Below are 15,180 nucleotides of genomic sequence, written 5' to 3'. Positions count from 1 at the left end.
GATATAGCAAAACGTATCAATTATAAATGACGTCTGTGACTCATCCCCATCAAAATGTAAAAACACACTGGCAATATGTCTTGGGACTCCATAAAAATTTCTCTTTTGATAAACAAAAGTGATGCCGTGCCGATAACCTTCGCGGGATAATTTCTATTGTAGCTATATTGGTTTCTATCGTTTACGCGATATAAAGTAAATGTCGAATCAATTTGGCGTGAATGCCTGAATTGACTAAAACAAATTTAAACTCTCTATTTCCAGCATGAGTAAATACGTTCCACAACGAGCAAACACTTCCATTTTCTAATTCGTTTGCTGCTAAAAATCAAATGTCAGTTTGTACCATTTTTAGCATGTTTTAAAAGCTGGGGTAAAAATTTCATGTTTTAGCTGATGCATGTTTGGCCAATGAAAACAGGAAGTAGAATTAGAGTAGGAACTTATCCATGTCCAACCAAAAAGTTTTTGACCCTGCAATGGTTCTCACATTCGTACATGTCCCATGACCATGGCACATATTACAGGACATCTCTAATTACCGCACAAAACTCGCGAATGGAACTCCTTCACATTAATGAACATCAGGTGCCTGAGAACAAAAGCCAAAATTGTTCCATCCCGCAATCATTCTCGGTGATCTTTGGAACCTTAAAAATTATGAGTTGCATAATGCCGTCCCGGCATCCTTTGAATGTAAAGATATCCAAGATAGCGAGACAGATGAGTGCAAGACATGTAAAAAATCATATCTCATCTTTATAGGATGTTGCGAGAGGAGTTTTTGTTTCTTTGGACAGGTGAATGATGCGAGAAATTCTTTTCTTTCATTAGCCGACTTGTGTAATGCTAAATTTGTGTGAAATTCCAAAATGGCTGCCATCTCTATGTGACAGATCATGTCTAACGATCCAATGAGATGCAGTGAGAGTGGTTGAGGTGTCATTTGTCAGGTAAATGGGGTCGTGAAATTTATTTCTTTCACTAACCGACATGTGCAATTATCACTTTGCATGAAAATTCAAGATAGCCGCCAAAATAGCTGTTCTAAAGTAAAAAGAGTTGTTGTGCCTGAATTTTTACCGTGGAGGCCGTCAATTGACTTAAACAAATTAAAACTCCCAATTTTTTTTTTTAATACTGACATGTGCAATTATCACTTTGAATAAAAATTCAAGATAGCCGTAAAAACAGCTGTTCCTATGCGTTAGGAGTTTTGTGTCTTGATACCATGTAAAAGAAGTTGTGAAATATCAGATGACAATGTTTCACATTCAGAATTTTGATTTTGATTATAGTGTGACGTATATCCTTTCAAAAAATAGCAGCGATGATCAAAAAAGTGTTTCAGCTGAGCCATTTTGAAGGAACGTCTGCAATAAAACAGCAATTTTGACACTCGCGTTGATTGCCTTTCAACGACAACTCGCATCCTTGTGTTCTTAAAAACGGCCTTCCTTCAGTGACAGTCACTCTCACTATGTTTTGAGCTTAGGGGGACTTTTCAACAATAATTGTACTATCGGTTAATTGGACTTTGTTAGCGATGTTATAAGGGAACACAGTCCTCGTTTCTTTCCTTTATGCTAGCAAAAAAAATGGAGGTGACAACGTGAAATAGAGCTATCCTAGATAGAGGTATAATTTAGACGTGTCTTATTGCTTCATGAATCCATGAATTTCTATCAAATGCTCTTTCAACAACTTTCACGGTGTTGTTTGATCGAATTATTTTGGCAAAAGCTGATCGAACGTTTCGCCAATTTTGATAGGCAGACCACGTGATCCATTGCCGTCTGTGGGATTTTAAAAATATGATGGAGTGACTGTGTTTTAATGACCAGCATAGTAAAAACTGCAGTCATGAGCTTTCATCTTACACGTTACGTGAATACGTTGTCTACTGCTTGATAAGTTTCGCTGAAAGTGTTTGAAGACTGTGGGACAGAGTTACAATTATCGCCTGTGTTGCTTGCTGAATAAGCAACCTAAAGTATGATACCAATTTCAATGACGGTTTTCTTCTGACGAAAGTCCTTGTCCCATTACAAAACATTTTATCGTACGATTGTGATTAGTGCGGCTGCGTCTTGATACGAAGCACTCGAGTCGAATACAAAGACAATGTCTCTGTCTTTCTCGTTAGTTTGGGTAAAGTGAGTTCAGGCATGAAGCGCACAATTGCAGTTATGTCATAAGTACGTGCCGAAAGAAGAAGTTATACTTATGAAATAAGTATATGAATAATATGTATATGAATGTTAGTAGCAGTCAATACGGCAAGCTATAACAGTCGTCAATCAAGAAAAAAACCGTACCCCACGGTCACTCCACTCTTTTATGGAATGACCGTGCTTACATTGAACTGGTTTCGACCATTTTCAGCTTTTGTCTGTCTTTTATTTTCGTTGTTTGCCAGGCGTTGGCAGAACGGAGTCGTTTCAGGTATGTTGTATGCGATGTCGCATTGCAACTTGAATTGCCAAGTGGTGTCAGACTTTGAAAAAACCAAAAAACCGTCACGAAACCAGAGTCCCTCATAGAGCGACGGTGACGAAACTAATATTCAGTCAAACTTCACAGGGGAGACAGTCGATGTTTCCACACACTGCCTTGTATGCAAAGTCTGTTCGAGTAGTTTGATTTTGGTATTATTGACGTCAACGTGATTCACGACAGCTTAGTATATTAACTAACCCCGACGTTTTGGTTGCATACATGCCGAGTTAGCATCGGCGAAGTCGTAATGTCCACATCAAAACAAAACACACTTTGACTGACAGCCGTATCGATTACTACAATGGGATAATTTCTATTGTAGATATATCGGTCTCTATCGTTTACGAGAGATCAAGTAAATATCAAATCAATTTAGCTTGAAGGTCGTCAATTGACTTGAAATGAAATTGCCAGCATGAGCAAATTTCGTTCCGCAACGATCAAACATTCTGTTATCTAATTTGTTTGCTGCTATAAATCAAATGTCACTCTGTACTATTTTAGCATTTTTAAACGCAAGGGTGAGAGATATTCATGTTTCAGCTGATGCGGCATGCTTGGCCATCGAAAAAGGAAGTAGATTTAGGATAACAACTTACCCATGTCCCGTTCTTAGACTAGTACGGAAGCCCGAATTTTGGTCCAACCTAATTTTTTTTACCAATGCAATGGTTCCCACATTCGTAAACATAAAATGACCCTGGCACATATCACAGGACACCTCTAATTACCACACAAGCTAGCCAGTTAACCTCCTTGCATTAATGAAAATCGGGTGCTTGAGAACAAAGCCAAAATAAATTGATCCAGTAATCACTCTCGGTGATTGTATGTATCTTTGAAGCCTACAAAGTTAGGAACTGCACAATTCCATCCCGGTACCCATTTATGATTTTGAAATGTTAAAGATGTCAGCCAGATGTCTCTAAGACAAAGTCATTACTCAGCTTCATAAGATGCTGCGAGAGAGCTTTTGACGGGTAAATGAGAAAAAAATTCATTTTTTCACTAGCCGACTTGTGCAATCCAAAATTTGCATGAAAGTCCAAGATTGCTGCTATCGTCGTGTCAAATATCATGTCTGAGAAGCTCCATGAGATGCTTTGAGAGTGGTTGTGGTTTCCTTGACAGGTAAACGGGGTCGAAAAATTAATTTCTTTCTTTGACCGACAATTATTACTTTGCATGAAAATTCAAGACGAGCGCAAAAACAGCTGTTAAAATGTGTAAGGAGTCTGTTCCTCGATCCATTTAATATTTATTGTAAAATCTTAGATGACAATGTTTTACGTTCAGAATTTTTATTGTTAAAATTTAATGTCAGCCGAGTAAATACTGTTTATCATTCTGTACGTCTAATCCCAACTCAATCCACATGAAACGACATAACAGGGTATTTTGAAAGACTGTTTCCTTAAGGAGATAGTCTTTGCAAAAGTACCCGGTCACGTGACCATACACGTAGTGTCTACTCCAGCTTTGAAATAATGGCGGTTGACTAGAACTTTCAATTTCAACATCGTAGAAACTTAAATAGAGTAAGCGCTTTATGACATTTAGTTACATGAAACGCATTTCTAAACAGTTTCCAGTCGACAAGCATCAAACAGATTTTTGAAAAAGTCGAAATAGCAGTGAGCGCAGGGATATTTCACATCCAGCATTAAGCGCCTAGCTTTACATCAATGGATTAAACCGGACCGGTAACTCTTGAAAACGGTCCGTACACCATTTATATGGCATGCTAACTCCCCGGATGATCCTATTCAAATCATTTGATTGATTTACACTCACATTGAGGCATGTAATAGTAAACACCTATTGCCTGGTTATGAGGGCTATAGCGCCCGTCTATTACCCCGAGAGGCCATGTGTTGCCAGAAACACATCGCTATTCCCCGAGGCCGTGGGCCGAGGGGTATAGCGATGTGTTTCTGGTAACACACGGCCGCGAGGGGTAATAAACGAGCACTATAGCCCGAATAAAGACCAGGCTATAGGTGTTTCATAACACACCACATGCTCATGTTGTATTGTTATGTAGTTTTTAATGTGTTTTGATATTTTGCACCGCAACAATCCATTGTTACAAGTTTACTGGGCGATGTTTCCACAGTGGTTTCAGTTGTACGTGGTTCCACTTTTCCAAAAATATTCGAAGCATACCTAGCGACATCCTTAGTTGCACTTTAATCTTTTCCGTCGATGAGCTTTCAAGTTCCTACGCTGAATTGGAAATGTTGGTAAATCTTTTTTAGATAATGCGTATCCGGACGCACATCACGTTTTAGTCACCCGCGATTGTTGCAAAGCCTGCAGACGACACTACGGTCTCGTAACCGGGCACTTATCTAAATTTTGTCAGGACCATTTCCCTAGAGAAATAGCTTTTCAAAAATACCATCTGACGATAATTTTGTCGGCCGATGGGGACTAGACGTATCTATTTTCTCGTCACGTGACGTATTCTGTCGAATCGTGACACGGAATGAGTAGGCCTATGTGGCGTTTAATAATTTGTTTGTGAATAGAAATTGGTACTGCTATTACCGCTGTTGAGAAATAAGCAAGTAAACATCTCGCAGTGGGTTATTGTAGTGTATTTCAATAAATCACTCGTTCATTACCCTTGTGGTCGTGCGTTGCCAGAAACTCGTCACATTACGCCGGCCTACTGCCTCGGGGAAGTTTAATAGTGTTTCTGGTACAGCATGGCCTGTTACAACCGATAATGTAGTAACTAACCGATAACGTATCAAACCCGATAACGTAGCAAAAATTTACCGATAACGTAGTAAATCAACCGATAACGTAGTAACGAACCGATAACGTAGTAATTTTTTCTAACCGATAACGTAGTAAAAATTTACCGATAACGTAGTAATCTTTCCTACCGATAACGTATCAACAAATTTACCGATAACGTATCAATGAACCGATAACGATAAAATCAAGTGATACCGTAAAAAGTCAACCATTACCGCATCAAAACAACAATAACGTATCAATTAACTGATAGTATCTGATTAAGCGAGTCATGGGGAGGATAGAACGATCGATTCATAGATAGATAGATATTAGATAGATATATAGATAGATAGATAGATAGACAGACAGACAGATATATAGATAGATAGATAGATAGATAGATAGATAGATAGATAGATAGATAGATAGATAGATAGATAGATAGATAGATAGATAGATAGATAGATAGATAGATAGATAGATAGATAGATAGATAGATAGATAGATAGATAGATAGATAGATAGATAGATAGATAGATAGATAGATAGATAGATAGATAGATAGATAGATAGATAGATAGATAGATAGATAGATAGATAGATAGATAGATAAATAGGTCGATCGATGTATCGATAGTTAAATCGACCACTCAATCGATAGATCTATCTATCAATATTTGATAGATGATCGGGTGATCGATCGATCAATCGATCGATAGATAAATTGATGGGCAGATCGATCGATAGAACGAAGGATCTATCAATTCGATAGAAAGATGGATCAATTAATCGATAGATCGATCGATCGATTCGATAAATTGGTCAATAGATGTATAGATAGATCTATAGATCGATTTGTTATCACATTGTCTCGTACTCAATTTTGTTTTCTACGATTTATTTTTTTCGTTTAGCGTTAAATTGTTACAAATTTCTGCAGCAAATCAATCGTGTTTCGACTGTTTTCATGGTAGTACGAACGACTAAGTTTATCTAAATGTTGTTAAACTATTGAAATTGGTTTGGGAAGTTGTTTCTAGTCTTGCTATAGTAGCTATACAGTTTAATTGAAGTTGGGCAAATTCAAAGAGATAGTATAAGTACTGATGAAACAAAGGCAGGGGAATGAGCGGCTGTTGGTTTACACAGAGAACTCTATCAAGATAGAAAACTATTACGTGTATGTATTCAAGACAGAAAGTATTGTTGGTTGTAATAGCAAGATTAGAACAACTTTCCAACCCCAATTCCAGTAGTGTAGCAACATTTAGATCAAGTTAGTCGTTCGTACTGCAACAAAAGTTATACAGGACAAGTCGTGGGAATACTCTGCTGAGCGCATATAAATGTGATTATCACAAAACATTTTTTAGCAAAGTAATCAGACCAGCTACAAACGGAAGACCTTTTTCCTTCGGGACTGTTTTTGGCTCTGGCAGACCAATAGCAATACCGCAATCACCGACAGCCAAAATCGCAAATTTCGCACACATATTGGATACGTCAGCAAAAGAAGTAACTGCGTATAAGTGATTAACCAAAGAATATTAAAGTGGCACTCCCACTTGGTAACATTTTTAAAACATATTTTTTTAATGCCAACGGTCGATATTTGACGTGGCGACTGCGCGCGGATCACGAGATATCGATAAAAACATTTCATTTCCGAGCGTATTTTTCACATCAAGTTTTACGATCGTTTCTGATTATATACACAAAAATTTTGCGACGTCTTCGTAATCCTACTTAAAATAAGATGTGACGACGTGAATCACGACAAAAAGGATAAAAAGGAAAGAAAACGTTATATGTTGTATACAAAATCTGTTGACTTGGCTTGTTTACAGGAGTAGACACTCACATGTGTGTCGTATCTTGAATTCATCCTGCAGGAATACTTATTAATTAGTTCGCATTTCCCAAATTGATGAAATTCGATTCGTGATGTCTGGAGTAATATCACGAAAACAGTATACTCCGAGTATATGTATTCCTGAAGGTGTGACTGATTGATTTTGACAAAATACGAAAGATACAACACTCATTTATGTTCAGTTAGTTTCCATTGATTAATACTTTATCGGTCGATTGATAATTTATTTGTTGACTAGACGCATCATTAGTTGATTGGAATCTTTTCTCTTTGACTTGGCTAGGTTATTGGTTGATTTGATACATAATAGGCTGATTTAATACGTCATCGGTTGATTTGATACATTATGTTCACTTGGCTAGTTATTGGTTGATTTGATACACTATCTCTTTATTTATCTATCCGTTCATCGATCTATCTATCCATTGATATATACATACATATATATTATATATATATATATATATATATATATATATATATATATATATATCGTTCTGTTAGTTGAGCAATCGATCAATTCATTCAATCATTCAATCGATAGAAATATGGATCGAATGATAGATCAGTGCATCGATCGATCAATCGGTCGATCTATCGATTTATCAATAGATTGATCGATTGATCGAAGATATATCTATCCCTATGAATCTATTCTAAGAATCTCTGATCGAATACATTATCAGTTGATGTGATACGTTATCGGTAAATTTTGTTGATACGTTTATCGGTTAGGAAAAATTACTACGTTATCGGTAAATTTTTACTACGTTATCAGAAAAAAATTACTACGTTATTGGTTCGTTACTACGTTATCGGTTGATTTGCTACGTTATCGGTAAATTTTTACTAAGTTATCGGGTTTGATACGTTATCGGTTAGTTACTACGTTATCGGTTGTAACATGAATTCTCACACGTGTACATTTCTAAGGTGTTTTTTATTTTGGTCTACCCACGGTCCCTCTATCACAGAGAGACCAAGGTCTACCGCTACAAAGGGATTATCTTTGTCAAGTGCGACTGTTCCCTTAGGTAGTGATATAAATCATGCATATTACACCCATTATCAGGAATTTAATATGTCCTCCTGTGAGTTTTACGCCAAAATTGTTGAGGTGAAAAGGTTAGTCTTGTAATTAACATCGGCATTAGCACGAGTGTAGATAAGGAGATACATTTCTTCATAATATTTGAATACATACTAAAAGCTTTTACATGGCCTCGCGCTACACTCTTACTCTAGACTATACACCAAAGCTGAACGATCGCCTGATTTCTAATCATCTTTGTACAATTTTGTCCATGTCCATTTTAAGATACTCAGACGCCAAATATTGTGAATCTCAAACATTTTCAATATTAATTTGGACTAACATTTTTATGGCTCATTTTGAAGCTTATGAAGTAAATAAAGTTTTCATTTGCACAGTTTTTTGAGGAATTATATATGAGCCTTCAAGTAAACACAGGAAAGGCGACCTTATTTAATTTTCAACCTCGGTAAATAATGGGCACTTTGTTTTATTAGTCCAAATTTTAATTACAATGCTGATTATAGATGTAGTATTTTCGTAAAAAATAGTAAGCAAAAACTGTTGGATACTGTTGATACATAATTTAATGCGTGATTTCAACCGCTGGCCATCCTGGTACTTGCGGTTTCTTATGTCACTTTTGCGTCTCAGCGCAGTGAAAACAGCTAATTGAAGTTCAGATTTTTCAACCACCAAACCAACTTCAAAGTTTTAACATACATAAATGACAAAACTTTCATTCTGCTTTATAAGCAATTTCTGTATTATTCGCTCTGCTGTATCGTCTGATCTCTCATTCATCTCGCCCATTTTCGTTTCACCAACTGACGTCACTCTGCGGTAAAAAAAGCTTTGTTTTTGCTTCCCAGGTCTATTTCAAATGCTGCCCAGTGACGGTTTGTTATCTCCCTATTTGACGTTCAGTAAAAACGCCGCCTTTAAATCGTGTGATTCCGTTTTCATCATAATTAAATTTACTTGACTGCTTTGGGGTTTTCTACGGGATGTACAAAGATGCTCCGCTGTTGCCAATTACACAACTTCGTGCGGCGTTCGAATGACAACACATGTATTCAATGAACAGTGGTTTTACCTGGCACGGTACAGACTGGCAAATATGTGTGCCACCCCGCCGTTCCTAAATATGATAGATAGGTAGTCCATTATGAGGGTGTCATCTCGCCGATACCAATTAATTCAACAAACACAACCGCACTAACACACTAAGTAAACGTAGTAATGTCATTGAAATCGAAAAACTTGACTTCAGAATTTTCCTTATCTTAGTCATAGAGAGTCATAGAGTCATAGAGTGGCAACGGGTATTGTTTAAGGCGTGAAGCGGTTACGTAACCCATCCATATCGCCTCGCCTCAGGTTGCTCTCGCCTCTCTTTTCCGAAGAGTGCCGACCATGAATCCTTCGGTAGTTTTCGGATTTGCGCCAATTGTTAAGCGAAAGTATGTTCGGCAAAGTTTGTGTTGTTGTTATCGTGTGGTGCTGAGCAGAATTGACGTGCTGGCGAAAACGGGAGTGTTTTGAGCTTCAGGAAAACGAGTTTTACCGTTTAAAAATTCCTCTCATATTTTTATGAATATATAATGAGTGTGTTTGAACCAAATTTGAAAGTCTTTTATCGATACTGTCTGGTTTTAACTCAATGGTTTACGGTCAGTCGTACGCTCTTTTACACGTGCGTCAAGGAAGGACATGTTTATGAAACTGCTGCCGTGTTATGTTTTAATTGGCGTGAAGCAGTGTTTCTGGCCTGAGAGCTCACAAAGTAAATATTGTTGCTACGCGACTGACAGTACGATGCCATCTCGTCGTATTTTTCGCATAATCTCGTGTAATCATCAACCACAAACAAAGCCTCCAAAAAGTTTAACACCTTTGAAGCTCATTTTAATATGAAAGGCAATAGTCTACCGAGAAGACCATGGATCAAAAGGCATGCAAGTGTTGCTACTCTGTGTCTTAGTGAACCAACAGTATAAAAGGAACTTAACCTCTTTAACGAATACGGATATAGCAAACCTTATCAATTTTAAAGAAGTTAGTGACTCATTAACATCAAAAGGAGACAAAATAAAGACATAAACTGACTATATGTCAGACCAATGGCAGTGTCATCATGCGATAGGCAAGCTGAGCCTGGCTGTCATCCGTCGTCGGCTTCAAGTAGGCCTACACAGTCATGTCATCGCTAAGAAATCCTCACTAGGCAAAATGTTTCTTTCAATAGAGATTTTTGCTGATGATCGAATCTTGCTGCCGGTGCAATGAAATTTACGATACGTTACACCACGCCGTTCTTCTCATACCTCGATTTATTCCTCATTCTTTGGTGGCATACGTACATCGCTCAAACAAGTTCTACAGCTAAACAATGACGTCATCATGTATATCAGTACGCGACGGCATACGGCCAACGCTTTTCAATGAAATCCAAAATTGGCGATAAATGCTCGACATTGCATCAATTTCTTTTTCCAAATGTTTGCACAATATTTTTCACCACATATTATTATTCCATAAGGTATGTTATAAAACATTAAAGGGACAGAGTCAGTCATTTTTCATGAATTTTGTTTGATGCAAGATACTACTTATATGTTTTGACATGTTGAGAGATACTGAATAAATGAGTGATAATGCATATATTCGACCCGGTTTTATACACGACACATGAAACCATGCGAAAATCAATTGATGGTCATGACCATTATTCATTTCGCAATGGTTTCATTTAATTTGTCTAAAACAGGAGTTTAATATGTGCATTATCACTCATTTATTCAGATATTAGATATCAAACTGGATGACACAGTAAGGTCGTTTGGATTATACTTCATTGGATGATGGCGCTCTAAAATGGCTTGTAGCAATGCCCCAGGAGACCCAGCGTCAAAGCGGTGTAAACATTGCCGTCCTGTGTAACAGCATAACGTAATCACAACAGAAAATTTCCGTTAAATTTCTGTACAAAATTACGGTTTACATGCAAAACATATTTTGGTTTCTCCCTTAATTCTAGGTAGAAGCACAATTACTTTGTACGATAAGATATAGTAAACTCACCCTTCTTTCACAATTATGAGCCTGAATTAGGCAGAGGTGTACGACTACAAGATATATAACGCCACCACTCCTCTGAAGATGCGATAGGACAATCCTTGGCGTTATTTGTACCATTTAGAGATGAGGGTTGTCATAATTAAACAAAAAAAAACTGCGCTAGAGTGAGGGTGCTGTTTCTTTTCCCTCTACGTTCTTTGAATCAAATGTAACACAGTGATTCTGAAAGCCCTGCTACATTGTACTGTTCATAGTTAGGGCTACATTGGCCTGACAAATTGGGCTTAAAAACGAGATTAAGGGAAGACGAGTTCGGCCAGTGATCATCTCTGAATGTGGCCGGGAATTTAAACGCTTTTAACGACCTTAAAGTCCAGTTGGAATCTCAGTATATTCTTTAAGATTAGCAGGAAGGGGTCATTGTCAATGGGGGATACTTACATTGGATAAAGAGTTCTGTTACAAGGGGTTTGGGTAGCTGAGGAATGTTGTGAGAACGGAGCAGGGGTGTTATTGAAGTTTGACAATGACGATTTACAAAAATCCCTAATACTGGCTTCACACCCGTGGCCAAATCAAACATCGGGGCAGCTACTAAAATATTAGTCACGTAGTCGTTCATAGCGAGAATTGGGAGACAAAATCGTCTTCTCAGTCTTTCTATAAAGGAACTTTACGTCATAAACTTTCAAAATCAAGAATAAAAACCATGATTCACCATGCAAAACTTTGCACTGGGGAAACAAGTTACCCAATATGTGCCTGCTAGTCATGGTCAAGGCGAATTCGTTTGATTTATGCATATTCTTTCTTTCAGACTGGCTGTTTTTATTTACTCCAATTGATTTCAAAACGAGCGATCGATGAAAAATTATAGTAGTATTTTTCTTTTGTTGAAAACACATGAAAAATTAAGTAAACTCATTGCGTTGTTGATTTTGTTTGCTACTCATCCCTCGTTCCAAACTTTACAGTGATAACAACATGCCTTGTATTCAATGACATAAGCTAGACTAGCATAAAAACAAACATTTGGATTATATGTCTTAACAAAGTTGATTCTGTAACCATTAGGCACACGGGCGTTTAAAAGTATAAGTAATAATCTCTGGCTTGCAGGAATCCTTTGCAATGCATAAGAAAATGAGCATGTACTTCAAATCAAATAAATTATGTACCTCTCTCACACACAAACACACACAGACACACACACATACACACACCCTGTCTGTCTGTCTCTGCATGTATGTATGTATGTATGTATGTATGTATGTATGTATATATATATATATATATATATATATATATATATATATATATATATATATTTATCTATAATTTGAAAAGATTTTCCGATAAGCCCCATTTTAATTGAATTTTGAACACCTACTCAGAATACCCATCAATATTGACAATTAACAGACAGAATCCATGTATTGTTAGTTAATAGAAATACTGGTATAAAAAGTAGGAATGTAAATTTTTAATTCCTTGATCTATCGGCTGTCACCTGCCGTCTACCACGCATTAGAGATTTTGCAAGTTTATAGATATACACTCACCAGTTGTGCATTTTTTATTTCAGACTATATGTATGATACTTTCAAAAGCCAGCGAGGGCAGATAAATACTGTAATTCAATTGGATATCTCAGTGAACGCAAGTGCCCTTGAACAAATAGCTGTACTTCCCCGTATGTTAAGCCAACAACTGTTTTGACGATTAAAGTAAAGCATAGTCTTTCAACACACGACAACAATTTAAATTTTAACACTTGTGAAATAGTCCGGCAGCCAAATCCACTTTTTGTCCTGAACCTGAGTTAGGGTCTTAATTTTTTTTTAAACCGGATTTTGCTAGTCAAGATAACCAAAGTGAAAAAAATAGTTACTGGATCTCTGTCAGTATTGAGCAATTTTAGATAATTAGCATAAACAAAATGGCCGCCAAATTATCACAAAATACCATTGGAAGCAGTAGAAGTAGGCTTTATATTGTTAAAGTCTGCAAGTAAAAGCACATTTCTATTAGTGCTTCAACTAAAAAAAGGTTAGTAATCATAGATGAATAAATTTAAATACTAATTTGCATAAATTAACACAAATGTATCACAAATTACCATTGGAAGCAGTAGAAGTAGGCTTTATATTGTTAAAGTCTGCTAGTAAAGCACATTTCTATTAGTGCTTCAACAAAAAAAGGTTAGTAATCATAGATGAATAAATTTAAATACTAATTTGCATAAATTAACACATAAACCATATTTTATAGGAAAGCTTGAACTGTACCAAAGTAGATTATAAACAATGCTACAATGAATGCTAAATGAATTGGTGCGGCAAAGGAGAAGGCAGCTCCACACACCATACTATTTTTGCGAATATTCAGTGTTTTCCTATGTTACTCGTAATATGTTTAATATTTTCGTCTTCTATAATTTTGGACACAGTGTTGGGACACTATGGCGAAACAAAAAGTCTACAACGAGGTAAAAGTAGGCTCCGTGTTTCATACAGCTCTCTCAACATTGTACACGTGCCCGAACACAAATATAACCGGTCCAATAACTGGCAAACGAAAATACCACAACAGTCTTACAAGGAATACAATCTCTAACAGAAAGAGACCAAATACAACAAGCAAAGAAGCTCCTCGGACGTTTCGAAGAAGAAGTCAAATAACAACTTACACATAAACTCAAAATATAAGATGTTACGTACGAAAAACTACTTCCCCAAACCAAACCAAAGGGCTCTTTTTCAGGGCCACCAAATTTTTCAGCCAAAGAACTACCATTGAAATACGATGGCCAGGCCATCATATTCAAAATACACATAGAGAAAATTTAACAGATTGAGGAAATCTTCTCTGATAATGGAAGCAAAAGAAAAGAATTAATTAAAGAAACAAACAAACAAAAAATAAGACGCAAACAGGCGTACCAAATACGAGTCCCTAAGAACTCTAAATGTATTGAAATATCTCTCGGAATATGAACAGCACGATTGGAACTAATTTGGGATAATTGGATTTTCATATTTTGCGAATTTCTGAAAAGTGTTCGGTGCCATATAGCTGAATGTTGCAGTATCGCAAATTACTCATAAAAACAAGTGTGTAATATAAAAGAAAAGCAGATTAGATTACATTTGAAGATTAAATCGACATTACGTCACCATCCAATTATCCCAATTAGTTCCAATTGTGTTAAACTATTAACTCCAGAAATAACATTGAATAGAGGCTTAAAATTTATCCCTGGAAAATTCCTAAATTCATTTCAATACAACCAAATCTAACATAGCATAGGCAGAAAAAATGCCATGAAAACACTATCAAATTGAACCATAACATTACCATAAAACCATTAGATAAAGACAGAGGAAATGGAATGGCAATATCATTGAAGAAAGTCACAGACTTTTAAGCCAAAAGAGATTACGATACAAAAGTGCATGTAAATGACAGCGACAACACAACCTGAAAACTACACGGACATGTACTAAAATAAACAAATAGACAAATGATACGTTCAAATATCATGATCCCTTGAATACACATAATATGCACACCAACGCAGTATCCACTCCAAAAATTCAAAAAAAGTCACCAGCATCAGCAAAATTCATTTGTCGTCACGGTCCAAATTATTTATGGCTGCTCTAACCCAACGCATAAAATATCGCAATACATAAGATAGACTATTTCTTAAAACTGATTGTACAAAACCAGCCAATGTACATTAAAGACACAACGGACTTTACCAACAAACTAAGCAAGATAACAATACAACATAATGCATTACTAGTCACTCTGGATGTAATCTCGATGTACACAAATACTCCACAAACTGAAGCAAGCTGTCACAAACGCACTTGATTCAGTATCAACTATCAATTACAGCTGTAAAATATAAAGAAAAGATCGAAGCGTTCCACTAAAGAAT

The sequence above is a fragment of the Ptychodera flava genome, chromosome 3, assembly GCF_041260155.1.
Source record: "Ptychodera flava strain L36383 chromosome 3, AS_Pfla_20210202, whole genome shotgun sequence".
NCBI classification, from domain to species: domain Eukaryota; kingdom Metazoa; phylum Hemichordata; class Enteropneusta; family Ptychoderidae; genus Ptychodera; species Ptychodera flava.
Note: the sequence above shows the minus strand (reverse complement) of the source record.